Genomic DNA, 19,626 nt, shown 5'->3' with positions numbered 1-19,626 from the left:
TTTGAATAATCACTTCAGTTGTGCCTTCGCAGTCAAAAAAATGTCACTTCAAATAATCCTATTCATTTAAGCTGACTCACATCCTTTTCAAGGAATGAACCATCCATCAGAAGCTATACTAGTCAGTTTAGCTTTCTTTTGTTGTGCTTCCTTGCTTCAATTCCTCTTTACTTGATTCTAATTAGATTTTCACTGTTGAATCCTTTTTGTGTATATCAATTGAAATGGTGTACACATGGTGATGATAGGATGTTCATTCCTTTATTTGCAGATGTTTTTGAAAGCCTTGGAGCAACTTTAAATGTTGCTAAACAAACAAAAGGTTCAAGTGTGCCTATTTTTGGACTGGGAGCTATAGGCCTTGCTGTGAGTATTCTTCACATTGCAAATAACCTTCTTGTTCTGTTTCGATTTTTATCCATATATGTGTTAATCTTACTAATAATGATCTCATATCATTATGTCAGGCTGCAGAAGGAGCAAGAATTGCTAGTGCTTCAAGGATAATTGGTGTTGAGTTAAATGCTAGTAGATTTGAGTATGGTAATTAACTTGTGCCTTACACATTCTCGATTCATTATCTTATAATTCCTTCCTTGTAACTTCTCTCATAGCAAAGGAAATAACTCATCCATTTTACTACTATTTTACTGCTAATAATTTTTTTTTGACAAAGTTTGTGAACCCGAATGATTAAAGTAAACCATGTCAAGAGGTACTAATATCTACATCTCTTAATGGATCATTTCGCGAAAGAAGAAAAAGACAGGTGTGAGTTAAAGTTGATCATCTTTTCTTGAATGATTATTTGATCAAGTAATTGCTGAGATGACTATTGGCAGATTCGATCTGAGTGTGAAGTGTACTGGCATATTGATGTTATGATTTCAGCATTTGAATTGTCCATGATGTATGTTTTCTATCATCAAATTTCCTTAATTGTATATTATTATTTATACAATAATCTTAACGAACAGTCATAATTAATTTGAAGAGGCAGTGGCTATTCTTATTGGTATATACCCCCTTAAGGAAGTTGTGTTCAAGACACACCATTATGAACTTTCTAAATGAAAGGACTCTCAAAGGAACATTCTTTTGAAAACTACAAACCTCGTTTAGATATTCCTTCTTTTTTTGAGAATTACATGAATAAGGAACTTGAATTGGAGAAATTCATCACTCATACACTTCCCATACTATGAAATCAACAAGGTTTTTGAATTAATGTTGAAAGGAGAAGGCCTTCGTTGCATAATCACCATGGTGGACTAAACTTACTTTCCTAGAAAAGGAGCTTCTAGATAGTCATTTTTTTTGAGAAAAGACCAAGCATTAGGTGGAACACTATGAGAAGGATCCGAAAGCTGCAATGGCTGGACTATTTAACATGATGTTTGAGGTAATTTGGTATGTTCCCTTCCCTTGTTAAGTGTTCATTGTCAATGAGAAATTATGTTGGTGTTGTTCCGCCATACTACTTCGGGATACTTAATTCTTTGAATGCTTATGCTATAATCGCCAGGACGTGTTTGAAAGTTCTATGCGTGATATAACCATTGCTATGATGAGGAATTATCCACAGCTTATGCACAAATTTATGTCTGAAAAAGCAAAAATTTCCTATTTTCTTGAACTCATTGTTCATGTGAACCTAGAGCTCTATTCTCTTAAAAGACAAGATTAGGTGCGTGTCACGACCCAAAAATGGACGTGATGACACTTGTCTTATCCCACCAAGACAAGTCAGCCTAAACCTCGACCATTACAATAAAATGCGGAAATTTCATAATTTACTCAAAAATACCCCCCAAAATCTGGTTGTCACGTGTACAATCCTCTAAAGTATTACCATTGATTCAAAGCAAAAAATAAATCTCAAATGACATTGTTTGTTGAATAGAACAAGATCATAAATAGGAGTAAGAAGGTCTGCTGAGATAACAAGCAGCTACCTCACAATTCTCCACAAGAAGCCTCATACATGGAGAAGAGAAATATCACAAAGTCGGAGTTAGTAACCTACAAAAAAAATTGTAGTAGCAAGGTGAGTACCAAACCACACGGTACCCAGCAAGTAAACTTCTAAGCACAATCTAAGGGGATAAAATATGGGTACTCCTTACACACCAGCCGAACCTCCACAACTACAACCTACATAAAAATCAGCCCAACCTAATAGTTCAAAGTTTTCATAGCACCCATCTCATCATTTTCATTTTAAAATATTACACATCCTCAACTACAAACTCAATATTCAACAATCACAACTTCACAAAAAGGCACTCACAATATCTGTAACACACAAGATCAAGTTCACCAAATAGAGGCAATCAAATACCAAGTACTTTCCAACCACTATTAAAACACATAATTATCAAGAATGAAGGATGTCATGGGATGCAATGGAATAGGACATTATGAAGTGATATGCTTCAGAATACCAATTACTCTCTCAACCGTATATACATGATACTCCTCGGAAATACATCAAGAGTTCATGGTCCATTGGGGACTCGCGAGGTCCATATACCGCCATGGACGATCTCCACGTGTCTGTGAAGATGATCTCAACACACTATGATAATCAAACAAATGTCTCACAGACAATCTCCACGTGCCCAAATCATAATCTTAACTTTTCTATCGCACGGACGATCTCCACGTGTTTAAATAATCATAACTCGATCTCAACACGGACGATCTCCACGTGTTAGACCTTTACTCATACTCAATCCCATGTCAATTCATGTGCACAATATGATATCAAATGAAGGAGATGATGCAACATATCAATAAACCAAATGTCGCTATGACATATAATCACCTCAATTATCACAATTATACGGGTTCAGTAAAAAACACAATCACACATAATAAATCAAATTAATAATATTTAAGTTAATGCCCATATCCTTTGGCATTCTCGGATTACAATCTACATTATATAGTAATAAACCTTCCCATTATAACACCAAAACCCATACCATTCTCAACACATCACATACAAGCAAATAATGACATTGTCTTTTACTACCCCTTTTTATCATTAGAACTAATCGATGTGGACTAGAAAACCCATCACCAAGTCCCATTACTCCCAAACATATACCACAAGGAAATACACACATTTCATACACTTAGCAAGGGTATAGAAATCCACTTGCCTCAACTAATCAAGAGTTCACTCTGAAACTTGAGTTGTCCCCTTCCGTTGAATTTCCAAATCAATACAATCTATTCAAGTACACGACCACAATAACATTTCGAAACTAACAACACCCAACTCTGTAATCAAGTTTGTAAGCTTCAAGCCTAGGGTTAAGTCATAACTTCTCCAAACACTAAAACCCCAATTGTTTTCATTTAATATATTATACCTAATATTTAATAAGATATCTTAATATCTCGAAACAAGAATCATAATATGATAAAGAGGATCAAAAATTACAACTCTATCTTGGATAAAAATTCAATCCTCCACAGTGTCGTATATTCCCATTCCATCACTTCCCAATTCATTATGGTTTATGTAGTGATTACCTAATAATTTTAATATAATATATAATCTTCAATTTCAATTATATTGTTTCTCCCATTAAGTCAGAGAACGTGGAATCAATATATAAACATTGTAAATTTATCACATAAATAATTATAATTTAATCTCTATACACATGCAATACAATATTTAGGAAAAAATACATGTTTCACTTGATCGATGAGTCGGTGATGAAGTCCTCTTCGAGAGGCTAATCGCCCTTTTTTTAACTGATTAGGCAAATATTTAATCACTAAATAGTTAAATAAATGTTGAATCTCACTAGCTTATATATATATATATATATATATATATATATATATATATTTGGCTCATTAACAACCAACTAAATTAAATAAATTCTTTAATATATACCCATCATTTAAATAAACGAATTATCAAATATTTTGAATTTTCAAACCAATTCAATCAACTTATTAGAAATCACTCCGATCAACTACCTAAAGTGATAAAATGATTATTTTATGAAAATTTTCCAAAAATAACCTTCCCGATAATTACACTACGTGTGTGAAACCTATTACGATCATGAACTATATATGGGATTGTTAATATGAAGTATTTGTTTTTTTTAACTGATAACTCAACGATGTTTTCTTTTGCTTTTCCAGATTTTCAAATATTATATCTCTCTAATGAACGAGGCATTTTTAATCATGGTGAGAGGGAAGCTCTGAGATCTTGTATAAAAGCTTTGAACTTCTGGGCTGCTAAGATTTGTTGGGAGTTACAAGACTTCACGCTCAACAAATTGAAAGGGATTAAAGATGAGCTCATTATAAACGTATAATTGTTCCAGAAATGGGCATTGGTGCAGTATGGTGAAGTGTAATATTTAAGATGGAAAATATCAATAAATGCTCCATGTCTGCCAAGTATTCCTTCAGGTGCATTTGTGGAATTTATTATGATTATGAACTGTATAGGGGAATGCCAATATGAATTTTTTTTATTTGAACTGGTAATTAAAAGCTGTTTTCTTTTGCTTTTCAAGGATTTTAGATCTTCTGTTCTTCTGGTGAAAGAGGTATTTTTCCAGAATGGTGAGAAGGAATCTCAATCTTGTGTAAAATCATTGACCTTCTGTGCTATTGAGAGTCGTGGGGTAGCAGCTTGGTTCACTCATCTCCTGATAGTGACTTACATGTTCTCTTTTTGTGTATGTTGTTTTTCTTTGCCTAGGCTGTGTTCTTTTTTCAGAGTAGTGGCTGCTAAGGAAGGCAACCCTTGTATCATCCACAGAGCTAGAAGTTTTGGGGTACTCTTCAGATATATGTAATGGAAGCAGCTTCCAGACATGGTAAAATGTTGATTGGATGCCCTTATTTCCATGCATATGGAACCGAGAAGATCCTATGGACCTTAAGAGTCTGCTTGCCCTCAATGGATCAGATGGGATAAGCTTGAGCTAGGCAGTGAAAGGACAGAGCTTGGTGGATGGTTGTCATACAGGTAACACTTTTTTATTTCATTTAAAAGAAAGATCTATTTTTTTCACACTTCTTGTGATTAATCAATTAGTGTGTGCTGACTTACGAGAACTACTCTGCTACATCCACTTATGTTATAAAATGCTAGTTGTGGTATATGTTCTAGGTGATACAGCCACAGAGAAATAACTTACCTTAAAAAATGAGGAACACTTGATGTAGGGATGTAAAAGTTTTTCCCACCAATACAAGCACACTCCCTTTTCATCCTAAATTCGATCTACTAGTTTAAGTCTGTCATTTTTTCTATGAGGATATGCTACAAATGATTTGTAATCTGAGTAGAGTGGAGATTACATTTCAACAAGAAAATAGTATGTATTTTTGGTTAGTGTAGTATCTCCCTTCAACTTTGGGTGAGCCTAGTATTCAAGTGGTTCAACTTTGTTTGGAAGAAGTTAGAGTTATGTAGCTCGTGTCTTGGCGGGGAAATCTGAATTTCTGAATATTTGTAGCTATGGCTTGGCACAAAGAACTAAAATCCCGATGACATAATTTGAGCCTCTTTCTTTATTTCTCCATTACCAAAATTACCTCCCCTTTCTAGTCCTTTTCCTTTATTTCACTTTAGAAACAAATAGAGCATTAACATCAGCAAAATCAGTAGTATTTGGACCTCATTGTGAGTGATGCGCTTTGAAGCACCTCAAAGTTCCTTGTCACAAGGCCAACCCCATCTGAACTCAATTAAAAAAATTTAATTCAAGGAGGTAAAGAAAGACTCAAACTGATTCATTGTATGGTGGCCTTCATTGAATCTCCTTTTATTTTAATTAACTCAAATAGAAAGCATATGAAGTATATTTTTTGTTTTATGACAGAATATGTTTAATAATTCGAATAATGTTCACTGATTTCCAAAGCTTTTGCATCACTTTTAATATAAAGTAAGTATCTCTCCATCCCCAATCTTAGTTTAGCTTGTTAATGTCATTAAAACCTTTGTCTGCTCCGGCCTCTCCTAGCTCAGGGGTTCAGCCTCTCAAGCTTAAATCTGAAATAAAAGAAGTTGTTGTACCACCTTAATAAATTTAAGGGGACTATGTGTTTTATTGATGCAATTGTGTTAAATGTGCAATTTTTTTTGTTCCACGATGATGATGCTTAATATTCAATACATGTAAACATGAAAATGTTGGATGATCTTCAAATGTCAAGGAGAATTTCCATCGAAAGATTGCATAATAATCTTGTACAGACTGTCCCCAAGGCTTAGCTCGAGTGGAAAAAGGTGGTGGATTTGTGTCTTAGGTCGCTGGTTCAAGCCCAACACCATGCAAAGTGAAGACCGATATTTAAGTGCAGAAGGGTAGATTGGCGGGCCCATTATACACTGATTTCAAAGGCTATGATTTGTCCAAAGGGCGGGTAACAAGCGAATTTCTCGCTTCTAAAAAAAAGATCTAGCAGAAACTTTCCAGAACTCAAGATGTTTTGATGACATGGTGGGTATACTGTAGTTTATAAAATTCTTTTTTCTATAGTTTTGCCAATACTCAACTTATTTGGATTACTGTTTAAGTTATTGGATTTCTTCTTCTGAACACGTATTTGCATGTTTGCGGTGATAGCTCACCAATCGGGATGGTACTGTTTTCTTGAATGACGGGTCGTGGTGATGAAGTGCATACTCCGAATTTCGTAGCACCTCACCCATAGATGGCCTGTGCAGCAGATTCAACTAAGTATTTAACCGCTGTTTCTGCAAACTTGCTGCTGTTAAAAATTTGTCAGACAAACTCACGAAAAGGTGAAGAAAATCTCTATTGTCCTTAACCCACTTGCTCTTATCATGTTCATGTCATTTTCAAAGAAAATTTTTACCCTTACTGGTAAATTAGTATCTATTGGTGGAGTTGTCTATGTTTTTCTGATTGCTAGTTTCAAGATCTGTAGTAAAAACATGAGATAGCCTGTGTTTGTGCTCAAAAGCTTCGAGATTTATCTATGATTTAATTATCACAGTCATAATATTTTTGATATCTTTAATGCTTAAAAACAACTTTTAGGAAATTAAAAGGGAAACATATGTGTTGCTTTCTTTAATTTTGAAATATTTTCAGTTTCTTTGAAAAATGCATGTAGTACAACTCAGAACATAATGGAATAAATTAAGTTAGGTTTTTATGTAATGACTTCCTTCACGTGGCTCTTTTATTAATGCGCACATGTTTTACTACCCCTCTTGTATTAGTGATGAATGAATTGGCTGATAAAGGTCTTTGTTGTGTAGGTAGAAGGATAGTGCGAGAAAGCGAAGGATATTCTAGTGCAAGAGAGTAATGGGAAGGTACGATACCTTATATAGACTTTTTAATTATTATAGAAACTAGAATTAGGGTTGGGAAGCATGTGGTCCCGATCTTTACTTGCTTGTTAGATGACCATTAGAGCTATGTTTTTCTGTAGTCAACAAAATGCAAAACTGATTCGCAGCCTAGGAGTTCTGGAAGGATGACATGTATTATGAAAATTTACTTATAAGCATCTTGAAGTGTATATTTTGTTTAATTGCACTTCCCTTTTTTGTTTTCTAATTAGCTGAGCAAATGTATGCTGCCAGAAATTTCTAATTAGCTGAGCAAATGTATGCTGCCAGAAAATTCACCTCTCATAGCTTATTTTGACTTGAATGAACGAAAAACGAGTGTAATGTAATCCCAATCAAAATTAAAATAGTAATCTCTGTTTATTTTTAAGGGGAGGGGGGTCAAATGCTTAAGGTCTACACATTTCATTAGGATACTTGATGGCGGTTTCATTATAATTTTTATTTATGTGACTTTACAGTGCCTACATTAATTGATCAATTTGAGGATTTTTAGCACCTTCAAGGTTAGATGTGTACCTTATACTTGCCCCCAAAATAAAGAGCCTTGAATACTAGAAGAGAAGCACCTATACGTAACAACTATTCTTAAATTTGCAATAAAAGAAGTTGTTGTAGCACCTTAACAAATTCAATGCAGTTTTGTCAACTGTGTAATTATTGTTGTTGCAAGATGGTGATCTTGAATATTCACTGCTTGTAAACTTGATAAGGTTAGATGATCTTCGATCGCCAAGGCGAATTTCCGTCGAAAGCTTGCATAATAATCTTGCACAGACTGCCCCCAAGGCTTAGCTCGAGTGGAAAAAGGTGGTGGATTTGTGTCTTAGGTCGCAGGTTCGAGCCCCACACCATGCAAAGTGAAGCCCAGTATTTAAGTGGAGAAAGATAGAGAGGCGAGACCATCATCCACCGAGTTTATAAGGTTATGGTTGGTCCTAAGGGCGGTTCATAGGCAGATTTCTCAATTATCGAAAAAAAAAGATCTTGCAGAGACTTTCGAGAACTTCGGAAGTTGTGATGCAGGTTTGGTATACTGTTGTTTGATAAATTATTCTTTTCAATGGTGTTGCCAATACTCAATTTATTTGGCTTACTGTTTAGGTTATTGGATTTATGCTTCTTATCATGCATCTGCATGTTTGCAGTGATATCTTGCCAATAGGGATGGTGCTATTTTCTTGAATAACGAGATCTTGTAGATGAAGTGCATTCTCCAAATTCCGTAACCCATAGATGGCCTGTACACCAGATTCAACTAAGTATTTCACTGCATTTCTCCATACTTGCTGAAGGAATCTGCTCTTATTCGCCCAGAAGTTTGGGATCTATGATATGTTCTAGTTGTCTATTCTTCTGCAATTTCATTGCTCAGTCAGCTAAGTTGACCTGCTCCCTTGGAAGAGATAGATCTCGGGCATGCCTAGCACAAAGAACTTCTCATAAAATAGCCTCTATTGGAGGAAGAAGGAGGATGGTGAAACAATTAAAGACCCTCACCGAAAGGTGAAGGTATGCTCTATTGTAAGCTCACTTTCTCTTATCATGTTCTTGTCATTTGCGAAGACAAATTTCTACCCTATCTGCTAAAGTAGTATTTATTAGTGGAGTTGTCTATTTTTTTCTGATTGCTATTTTAAAGATTTGTAGTGAAAACATCAGATAACATGGATATTTTGTTTGATTGATTATAGTCTTTATTTCTTCCTTTCTTTCCTCAATTTTAAATATAAGTCATGGATAGAGTTATCTGAAACATCATTTTTTGATAAAGAGTTGTTTGAAACATTCATCTGTAGTTCAATTCTTGATTTTCTTTAAAAGAGCTTTAAATAGAACAGAAGCAGAATGCTACACTTTACATTTGGGCATATTTATTTTTATTGGGATTTTTGTGGATGAAGACCAGATGATATCCTAAAGTCTTTCTTCTGTTTCAGCCTTAGTGGATTTTCTTTTTTAAATTGAGGATTGTACCATATTATATCTCAATTTATAATGTAAGTTTGTAGCTTAACTTGTTAGCTGCTGATGCGGTTCCTAAAGTTAGGTGTATTCTGTTTTCAACTAAAAGAATATAGGAACTACAACTAAGAAAAAATTAAAATAAGAAGAATTGCTTAAGTAATGATGTTGCTACAGGGCTTTACGAAGGAAGGGTTTGGGTTTGGAGCTTTTTCAATAGGTTTGTTTGGTGTTTCTTAACATACATATTAATCTTTCTATTAGATTCATAATTGTTCATCATCAACCATCTAACGTTAAGATCATCAAATGAAAGAAATAGTTTAATATAGCATTAAATGTATACTTGCCATAATGACACCAATCCACTGTCTGAACAAAAGCGGAAGAAACGCTAGTGGAACATACTCCACTAGCTCAATCCTATAACTAAGCTAAAATATAATGGGCAAGCATCCTCGAAAGCATGAGTGCCTAAAAGTCCAGAGGATTGCTCCACATCCGGATAGTTTCAGCGTCAACCTGTGGCTGCACCTAAAATTGTAGAGTTGTATAGGGTTAGGACATACTTGTACTAAGTACGGGTATATGCCGGCACAAACCAAGGAGTGGACTTGCAAAATTGGGATTACGAAAGTTAGTGAGCCTTCAAGATTTGGATTAGGAAAGTGAGTGAGCTTTCCAAATTTGGATAAGGAAAGTCATGCCAAGAGAGTAACATGCATCATCATACTTATCATATTGCACACAACATATAACATCTTGCACATAGCACATAACATATTGCATGTAGTACATAACATTTTTCATATCAGTCGTTCATATGCCATGAGACCCTGGAATCATGGAATTGACATCAAGACTTCCCAAAATGAGGGCTCAACATATGGGAAATCAACTAAGGAGACTTCTTTAGCAAACACAGAGTCTGCTTCATTCATTCATACATTCTTCATTTCATTTCTTTCGTAGGCTAGTGTAACCACCAGCTATACCTAGGATGTAGTTTAAGACTTTCATCGGATTCGTTTTGCATTGAACAAGAATGACCGAGTGTCATTACTTAAGTCTAGCTCACCTCCAGATAATCCTATCCTATCACATTTGGTATCATTCATTTCATTATGTGCATCATTTGAGGTTGGCCTCATTCATTCATTAGGAACTTTAACTTTAACCGACATAGATCATGTGAGCATCATGAAATCCAGTGTCTCCCCCACACCCCAAAAAATGTGGAATCACCGGCCAAAGTGACCTAAAATATGCTACCGTATATGGGGATTGAATCCCGCCAGATCCCTATATTAACAGTATAGGTTCGAAGACTAGGAGATATACGGAGACCCATACCCGTCATGACAGACAGTCTCATCTCATGAGAGTTATGTGAACCTCCTCCCTTCCCGCAAGAAGGCATCATCGCTAACAGCTAGTCTATCGGTGCTCAGTATAAACTTCCATTACATTCAACTCATACGTCATGGAAGCTGGCTTTTTGTATGAGGATATCATAGCTCAACAGATGATTTCTCTTCTCATCATTAGTATTGAGTGTGTTAATCTTAATACTTTCATTAGAGTGTTCATAGAGACTGGTCTCTTCATTAACTTTACACTCTCATAGGTGATTACGTTTTGGTAACATTTACTTAGGCTCATTTGAGATTGATCTTATCTTTTACATTAGCCTCATATCATGTTGTCACCACATTCATTAACATTAGCACATTTGCTTTTCATAATTACTCACCCCATTTTACGTGAATGTTCATTTCATCATATGCCAATGCACTTGGCCATTTAGTGTGTTTCACACTTTTACTTTACCCTTCTAGAGTTTCATCATCTCATTGTTCATTTCATAATCTCTTTCTTCATTTCATCATTTCATTGCGTACATCTTAGGTTAACTTATTTTTAGACGTATGCTAGACTTATGGGTCTATACATACAAGCCATGAGGCTTCGTTCATAGTTCGTTTAAGTGATTCATATCTTCCTAAGATTATGTGGTACAAGATTTATACATCTTGTATGTATGCCAAGATCTCGATTTCGATCTAAGTAGGCATCATTGTTCTTGAATATTATTTCATGTATGGCTTATGTATCAATACGGAATTTCGGAAACGTAACCCGATTTTGAATTCCTTGGACAACACTTACATTATTTTTATTTACTTACAGAATTATACATCTTGTATGTTCATCCATATTTAGCCGAAAGTAACTTGTAATTTTCTGGAAGTTTTGTCACATTTTTTCAGCTCACTTCCTTCAACATTTACACGTGAGTTCATAGGGTAATTTGTAGATCATTTAATGCGTTCTTAGGTGCATTTTTCATGGATTCGTTTAGCCAAGAGATTATCACTCATATCATCCACATTTCAACTCATATGAACATCACGAATTACATAATCATTTGGACATTAAATACAACCACAACATCACATTTTTAAAGCCTTAACCCGTGGCACATGGATATGGTTCACATTGCACACACACGTACACATAATTTCGGAAAAGCATCAACATAAGTCACATAATTCCGAACATACATATTAAAACATAATCATCACGAAAACAAGTTTCATCCCTAGTTTTATACCAGCAAACATAACCAACCTATGATTCAATGGGAGCTAGTGACAGGGACATGCAACAAGGAAAAACCCTAGTATTCGGAATAGATTCATCTAAACCTTAGGGGTATCTTGGGAAAATATCAATAGAGAAGAGAACCCATACCTTTTTGACGTTAATCCCTCGACTTGCTTCCCCAAAAGTTCATCCAAGATAACGTCCAAATCCCCTCAAAGTCAACATCAACTCGACAGACACACTTCTCTTTGCCTACGTGATCGATTTCGGTTGTTTTCTTATATTTTCGTTGTGAGTTCTTCATGTGTAAAGAACTTTGGTTTACCCTTCTGATTTTTGAAGTTATTTGGCATAGTGAATCGTGAGTGAGAGTGATTGAGACGCGAGAGAGAGAGATGAGTGTGGGAGAGAAGAGTTTTCTTAGTACTGGGAGTCTAGTTTATGACTTAGTAAATTAAGGTTTTTATTTCATCATAAAAAATCTGATTTATTTTTAATTTAAATCATCTACGAAATAATAAATATAAATTAATATCATTAATTTACCAACTTAAATTAAAAATACTTTAATTCATTACTTCGACAAAGGTTCGAATCCGGGTGGAGCAAGACTTCACTTCGAGAGAAAATCTTCGGCCCTCTCTGGCCAAAATACCCCTCCACATTATTAATTAAATAATTAGTTATATATTTAGGGTAATTACGATACTACCCTTAGGCTGGAAAAAGGCCATTTTACCCCTAGACCCTCCAAACCTAAGATTTTCCCTTTTTACGACCAGGAAAGAATCCCTCAAGTAAATATTCCTATTAGATAGCCCTAAATGGTTGGAACCAACCTTTTCTAGCTCCACTAACTCCCCAAGTTAGTTGAATTGGCTGTAGCAAGGGTTCACGGTCTGGTTCTACGCGCATCAGTCCGTGTGAACCCGGTCTAATCGTAGGCACTCTAGACACATTAAGCATTACTAGCATATTCATTTTTAGGGTTGTTACATTATCCTGTCTTTAGGAACATTCGTCCCCGAATGAACCTACTATTTACTAACAATAAGTGAATAAGTAAGTCATGTATAGATTGTATTTCTACATAGGTAATTTAATACTCCCCATTGGTGAATATTTGATTTACATATAACATGATTGTGCACAACCTCAAAACCAACTATTAGCTTCACATTAATGGATTAAGGAACTCTTTCTTAAACTAGTCTCATCAAAGCATACAACATAATTAAACATATAAGTTGTACAAATTAGAAACCAACATGATGACTAAAACATATTAACCTCATATAAGTGCATAAACACCATATACAGTCAAGTACATGAAAGACTATTTAAGGCTACGCACCCGAGACTTCACCCGAGACTCCTGAGGTGTGTCTACTTCATTTTTTATCTTACTTCTAGACTCGGAATTCTTATCATAGTAAACCCTTGGATGAACTTGACTCCCCTTGGGGGAGAGTCCCTTCTTAAACCTAGGCTTATTCTTAATTTCACTACTACTCTTCCTTGAAAAATTCTCCTCGGCTTGCCTTGACCTGTTCCCTGCCCTAGTGTGCTTCCTCTTTTTGCTTTCTTCCACTTGCTGGACATGGACCATAAGCGTGGAAAGGTCCAAGTTGTCATGCATCATATCTGCCCTATACTCCTCCTCGAGATCCTCAACAATCACTGCTAAGAATCTACTCATCTCATCTCTGCTGTTAGACACAAGAGAAGTGGCATACCTATAAAATTTCACAAACTTCAGGGAATACTCCCTGACTATCATCGATCTCTATTTAAGGTTGATAAGCTCCTCAACCTTGGACACCCTCATCTCCCTAGGGAAGAATCTCTCCACGAAGGCTATCTCAAACAGCTCCTAAGAGATCAGAACTCCTCCCAAAGCTTGGCTATCCTGCCACATCTTGCAGCAAGTCTGTGCAACATCCTTGAGTTGATAGGGAGCCAAATCTTCTTTCTCAGCATCTGTGGCCCCCATATCCTCCAAGATCTTATGCACCTCATTCACAAACTGCTGGGGGTCCTCTAAAGTCTTAGACCCTATGAAAATAGGAGGATTTATCCTCATTAAGTCTCTCAGCTTGTCAGCCATAGTACGAACCGGTGGGTTCTCCCTCTGAACATTTTGCCGGTTGACTTGGTCAGCCATATCCTGAGCCTGCATAGTGATGGCATGTGCCATCTGGGCCAGAGATGCTCTCACCTGAACATCAGTCAACCCAATAGGGTTAATCGGCATGATTAATCCTTCAGCTTGAGCATGGGCTGGAACTTTATTGTCCCCAGCAGCTGCTCCTTATCTCCTCTAACTAATTGCTCTCCAAGTGTTCATTCTTTGAAAACAACACAGGGTTGATATTGTACACGCTCATAACACCAAGAAAATCATATATTAGGAAAGGAAAGATATGATCTGAAGAAGGGAAATTTTTCCTACGCATCATGCAGTCTCTAATCCTGCATAGTGGTGCACTTCACTACCACGACTTATAAACTACTCAATGTGGTTGATGTGAACTTATTATTCTCCGAATTTAACCTAGGGCTCTGATACCAAATTTTTCACGACCAGAGTCTTGACCTTAGATGAGTCCGGCGTTGTTGACCTCTCAGAGGTCGTAGACAAGCGTACTTACGTCATTCTTACTTCATCTAGGTTAATTTTAGCGGAAAATTTAAAAATTTTTGTTTCTTAATATACATACTTATCATTCTATTAGATTCATAATTGTTCAGCATCAACCATCTAACATTAAGATCATCAAATGAAAGAAATAGTTTAATATAGCATTAAATGTATACTTGTTAAAATGGCACCAATACAATATCTTAACAGGAGCGGAAAGAAACGCTAGTGGAACATACTCCACTAGCTCAATCCTATAACAAAGCTAGAATATAATGGGCAAGCATCCTCGAATGCATGAGGGACTACACATTCCGGATGAATGCTCCACGTCCGGATAGTTTCAGCGTCAACCTGTAGCTCTAGCGTCCACCTGTGCCTGCACCTAAAATTGTAGTGTTGTATAGGGTTATTACACACTTGTAATAAGTATGGGTAGATGCAAGCACACACCAAGGACATGCATGAGTAAGAATAGCTCTTTTCTAGCGACATAATTATGGAAAGTCTAGTAAGTGGACTTGCCAAATTGGGATTAGAAAAGTTAGTGAGCTTTCTAGATTTGAATTAGGAAAGTGAGTGAACTTTCCAATTTTGGATTACGAAATTCATGCCATGAGAGTAACATGCAACATCATATTTATCATATCACACACAACACATAAAACCTTACACATAGCACATACAATATTGCATATAGCACATAACATTTTTAATATCAGTCGTTCATATGCTATAAGAACTTGGAATCATGGATTTGACATCAAGACTTCCCAAAGTGAGGGCTCAACATATGGGACCTCATCTAGGGAGCCTTCTTTACAAACACAGAGTCTGCTACATTCATTCATACGTACTTCATTTCATTTATTTCATAGGCTAATGTAAACATAAGCTATACCTAGGATGTAGTTTAAGACTTTCATCGGGTTCGCTGTGCAATGATCAAGAATGACTTAGTGTTATTACTTAAGTCTAGCTCACCTCATGATCATCCTATCCTAACATCTTTCGTATCATTTGTTTCATTATGTGCATCATTTGAGGGTGGCCTCATTAATTCATTTGTAACTTTATCTTTAACCGACATAGATCATGTGAGCATCGTGAAATCCAGAATTTCCCCACACCAAAAAGAGGTGGAATCACCAGCTAAAGTGACCCAAAACATGCTAGCGTACATGGGAATTGAACCCCGCCAGATCCCTATATTGGCAGTAAAGGTTCGAAGACTAGGAGATATAAGGAGACCCATACCCGGTATGCTGGACGGTCTCATCTCATGAGAGTTACGTGAACCTCCTCCCTTCCCAAAATAAGGCATCATCGCTCATAGCTTGTCTATCGGTGCTTAGTATAAAGTTTCATTACATTCAACTCATATGTCATGGAAGCTTACTTCTAGTATGAGGACATCATAGCTAAATAGATTATTTCTTATCTCATCATTAGTATTAAGTGTGCTAGTCTCAATACTTTCATTAGAGTGTTCATAATGACTGGTCTCTTCATTAACTTTACACTCTCATAGGTGAGTACGTTTTGGTAGCATTTACTTAGGCTCATTTGAGATTGCTGTCATGTTTTACATTAGCCTCATATCATGTTGTCACCACATTCATTAACATTAGCACATTTGCTCTTCATAATTACTCACCCCATTTTACGTGAATGTTCATTTCATCATATGCCGATGCACTTGACCATTTAGTGTTTTTTACGCTCTTAATTTACCCTTCTAGGGTTTCATAATCTCATTGTTCATTTTATAATTTTTTTGTTCATTTCATCAATTCTTTGCGTACATCTTAGTTTCACTTATTTTAGACGTATGCTAGATTTATGGGTCTATACATACAAGCCATAAGACTTCATTCATAGTTTGCTTAAGTGATTCATATCTTCCTAAGATTATGTGGTACAAGAGTTAGGCATCTTGTATGTATGTCAAGATCTCGATTTCGATCTAAGTAGGCATCATTGTTGTTGAATATTTAATATATGTATGGCTTATGTATCAACACTTACATATGTATGGCTAATGTATCAACACTTATGTATCAATACGACATTTGGAAAAGGGAACCCGGTTTCAAATCCATTGGACAACACATACTTTTTTTTCATTTTATTTTATTTGATCCATACGGCTTGGGGACTCAAGTTCGAGCCCCAATGCCTTTATTTTTTTTCCATTAATTTCACCCTTCTTTTTTTGCTTAATAGAACTAAGAGGATGTGGGATCGGACCCCACAACCTCATTTACTTTTTATTTTCATTACTTATAATTTTTCTCCTTTGGCCGAGAGGTTGTGGGTTCGAACCCCCACAGCCCCTCTTAACTTTCTTATATTTTTCTCCTTGAATCTGCCTATGAGGTCGTGGGTGCGATTCCACGCCTCACATCTCTTTTCTTTCATTTTCTTAACACTCCTTCATTGCCTAGAGGTCGTGTGTTTGCTTCCCACGCCTTACATTTCTTTTCTTTCATTTTCTTTACTCTACTTCACTGCATAGAGGTCGTGGGTTCGATCCCCACGCCTCACATTTCTTTTCTTTCATTTTCTTTACTCTCCTTCACTTCCTAGAGGTCGTGGGTTCGATTCCCACGCCTCACATTTCTTTTCTTCAAATTTTTTACTCTCTTTCACTGCCTTGAGGTCGTGGGTTCGATTCCCACGCCTCACATTTATTTTCTTTTCATTTTGCCTTAAATTCTGATTGAGTGGTTGTGGGTTCGAATCCCATCCTCTCAATTCTTAATATCATATATTAATTGCCATCCAGGAGTACCGGAGTTCGAACCCCCCTCAGCTCCATTTCTTTATTCACTTTTCTAGTGCTTTTCACGGGTGAGGTTGCGGGTTCGATTCCTAACGACCTCACATAATTTATACTCATTTTGAATTCCATATTTGTTCATCTATGTTTAGCTGAAACTAACTTGTAATTTGCTAGAAATTTTTTTCACATTTTCAGCTCACTTCCTTCAACATTTACCCGTGAATTCTTAGGGTAATTCGTAGATCATTTAATACGTTATTAGGTGCATTTTTCATGGATTTGTTTAGCCAAGAGATTATTATTCAAATCAGCCACATTTCAAATCATATGAACATCACAAATTACGTAATCACTTGTACATGAAATACAACCACAACATCACATTTTTAAAGCCTTAACCAGAGGCACATAGATACGGTTCACATTGCACACAAACGTACACATAATTTTGTAAAAGCATCAACATAAGTCACATAATTCCGCACATACATATAAACACATAATCATACCGAAATAAGTTTCATCCCTAGTTTTCTACCAGCAAACATAACCAACCTATGATTCAATGGGAGCTAGTGATGAGAACATGCAACGGGAAACAACCCTAGTTTTCAAAATAGATTCGTCAAAACCTTAGGGGTCTCTTAGAAAAAGGACAAAGAAAGAAAAGAATTCATACCTTTTCGATGTTAAAACCACGAAGTGATGCCCAAAAACTTAACCCTAGATCACGTTCAAATCCCCTCAAAGTCAACAGCAACTTGACGAACAACCTTCTCTTTGCTTACGTGATTGATTTTGTTTGTTTTTTTATATTTTCGTTGTGAGTTCTTCAAATGTGAAGAACTTTGGTTTACCTACTGTTTTTTAAAGTTATTTGACAGAGAGAATCGTGAGTGAGAGTGATAGAGACGTGAGAGAGAGAAAGAGAGAGATGAGCGTGGGAGATAAGAGTTTTCTTAGGATTAGGAGTCTAGTTTAGAACTTAGTCAATTAAGGTTTTTATTTAATTATAAAAAAATGTGATTTCCTTTTATTTTAACTCATCTAATAAATAATAAATATAAATTAATTACATTAATTTACCAACTTAAATTAAAAATAATTTTATTCATTGCTTCCACCTAGGTACGAACCCGGGTGGAGCAAGACTTCACTTCAAGAGCCAATTTTCGTCCCTCTCTCTCCAAAATGCCCCTCCAACCTATTAATTAAATAATTAATTATATATTTAGAGTAAATACGATACTAACCTTAGCTTTTAAAAAGACCATTTTACCCCTATACCCTCCAAACCTAAGATTTTCCCTTTTTAAGTCCTGTAAAGACTCCTTCAAGTAAATCTTCGTATTCGAAAGCCCTATATGGATGGACCAAAACTTTTCTAGCTCCACTAAATCCCCAAGTTAGCTGTCTTAGTTGTAGAAAGGGTTCAGAGTTCTGGTGCTACGACGCATCAATCCGTGTGAACCCGGTATAATCGTAGGCATTCTAGATACATTAAGCATTACTTAGCATATTCATTTTATGGGTTGTTACATAGTACCAGGCTTGTAACAGTATTAGAGTATCGGTCCTTAACTTGTTAATCGTTCTTGAATCGATCTTTTTGAAGATCTAAGAATACATCAATATGGTGGAATGGTGAAATAAGCTAGCTTGCCTTCTCCATTTGATGTCTCTTTTCTACGAGTGACTTCCAAAAGTATATGGGAAAGGCATTCGTGTAGAATTTTTATCGCTTTGGGAGTAACATGCATAGCACAAAAGGCCTACTGTGATTATTCCATAAGAAATACTCAATCCTCTTTGAAAAGTCAGTTTACTTGTGCTTTCCCAGTCCCAAAAAAAGTATCACTTCAAATAATCTTGTTCATTGAAGGTGACTCACTTCCTATTCAAAGAATGACCATCCATCATAAGCTATACTATTTAGTTTAGTTTAGTTTTATTGTGCTTGCTTGATTTGATTCCTCTTTACTCGATTCTAATTAGATTTTCACTGTTGAATCCTTTTTATGTAAATCTATTGAGATGGTTTACACATGCTGAGGATAGGACGTTTATTCCTTTATTTGCAGATCTTTTTGAAAGCCTTGGAGAAACTTTGATTGTTGCTCAACCAAAAAAAGGTTCAAGTGTGGCTATTTTTGGACTAGGGGTTGTAGGCCTTGCTATGAGTATTCTTCACATTGCAAATAACCTTCTTGTTCTGTTTCACTTTTTATGCATATATATATATATATA

The 19,626-nt window shown here is 35.9% G+C and overlaps 1 long non-coding RNA gene across 50 annotated transcripts in view; it reads left to right on the top strand.

The window, feature by feature from the left end:
- Positions 1-19,626, top strand: part of LOC107003708 — a 39,062-nt gene that overhangs the window by 9,065 nt on the left and 10,371 nt on the right. For 21 of the 50 annotated variants that reach the window (XR_003575197.1, XR_003575196.1, XR_003575206.1 and 18 more), the window contains 8 exons: positions 272-366; positions 468-1,402; positions 4,174-5,014; positions 6,211-6,497; positions 6,624-6,802; positions 7,286-7,342; positions 8,100-8,407; positions 8,530-9,088. This is a non-coding gene — a long non-coding RNA (uncharacterized LOC107003708). Of the gene's footprint in view, positions 1-271; positions 367-467; positions 1,411-4,173; positions 5,015-6,210; positions 6,498-6,623; positions 6,803-7,285; positions 7,343-8,094; positions 8,408-8,529; positions 9,089-19,460; positions 19,560-19,626 lie in introns of those variants that run through there. The other 29 variants (XR_003575177.1, XR_003575173.1, XR_003575178.1 and 26 more) reach the window with 27 other exon arrangements.

The sequence above is a fragment of the Solanum pennellii genome, chromosome 11, assembly GCF_001406875.1.
Source record: "Solanum pennellii chromosome 11, SPENNV200".
NCBI lineage: Eukaryota > Viridiplantae > Streptophyta > Magnoliopsida > Solanales > Solanaceae > Solanum > Solanum pennellii.
Note: the sequence above shows the minus strand (reverse complement) of the source record. Positions and strands in the feature narration are given on the sequence as shown.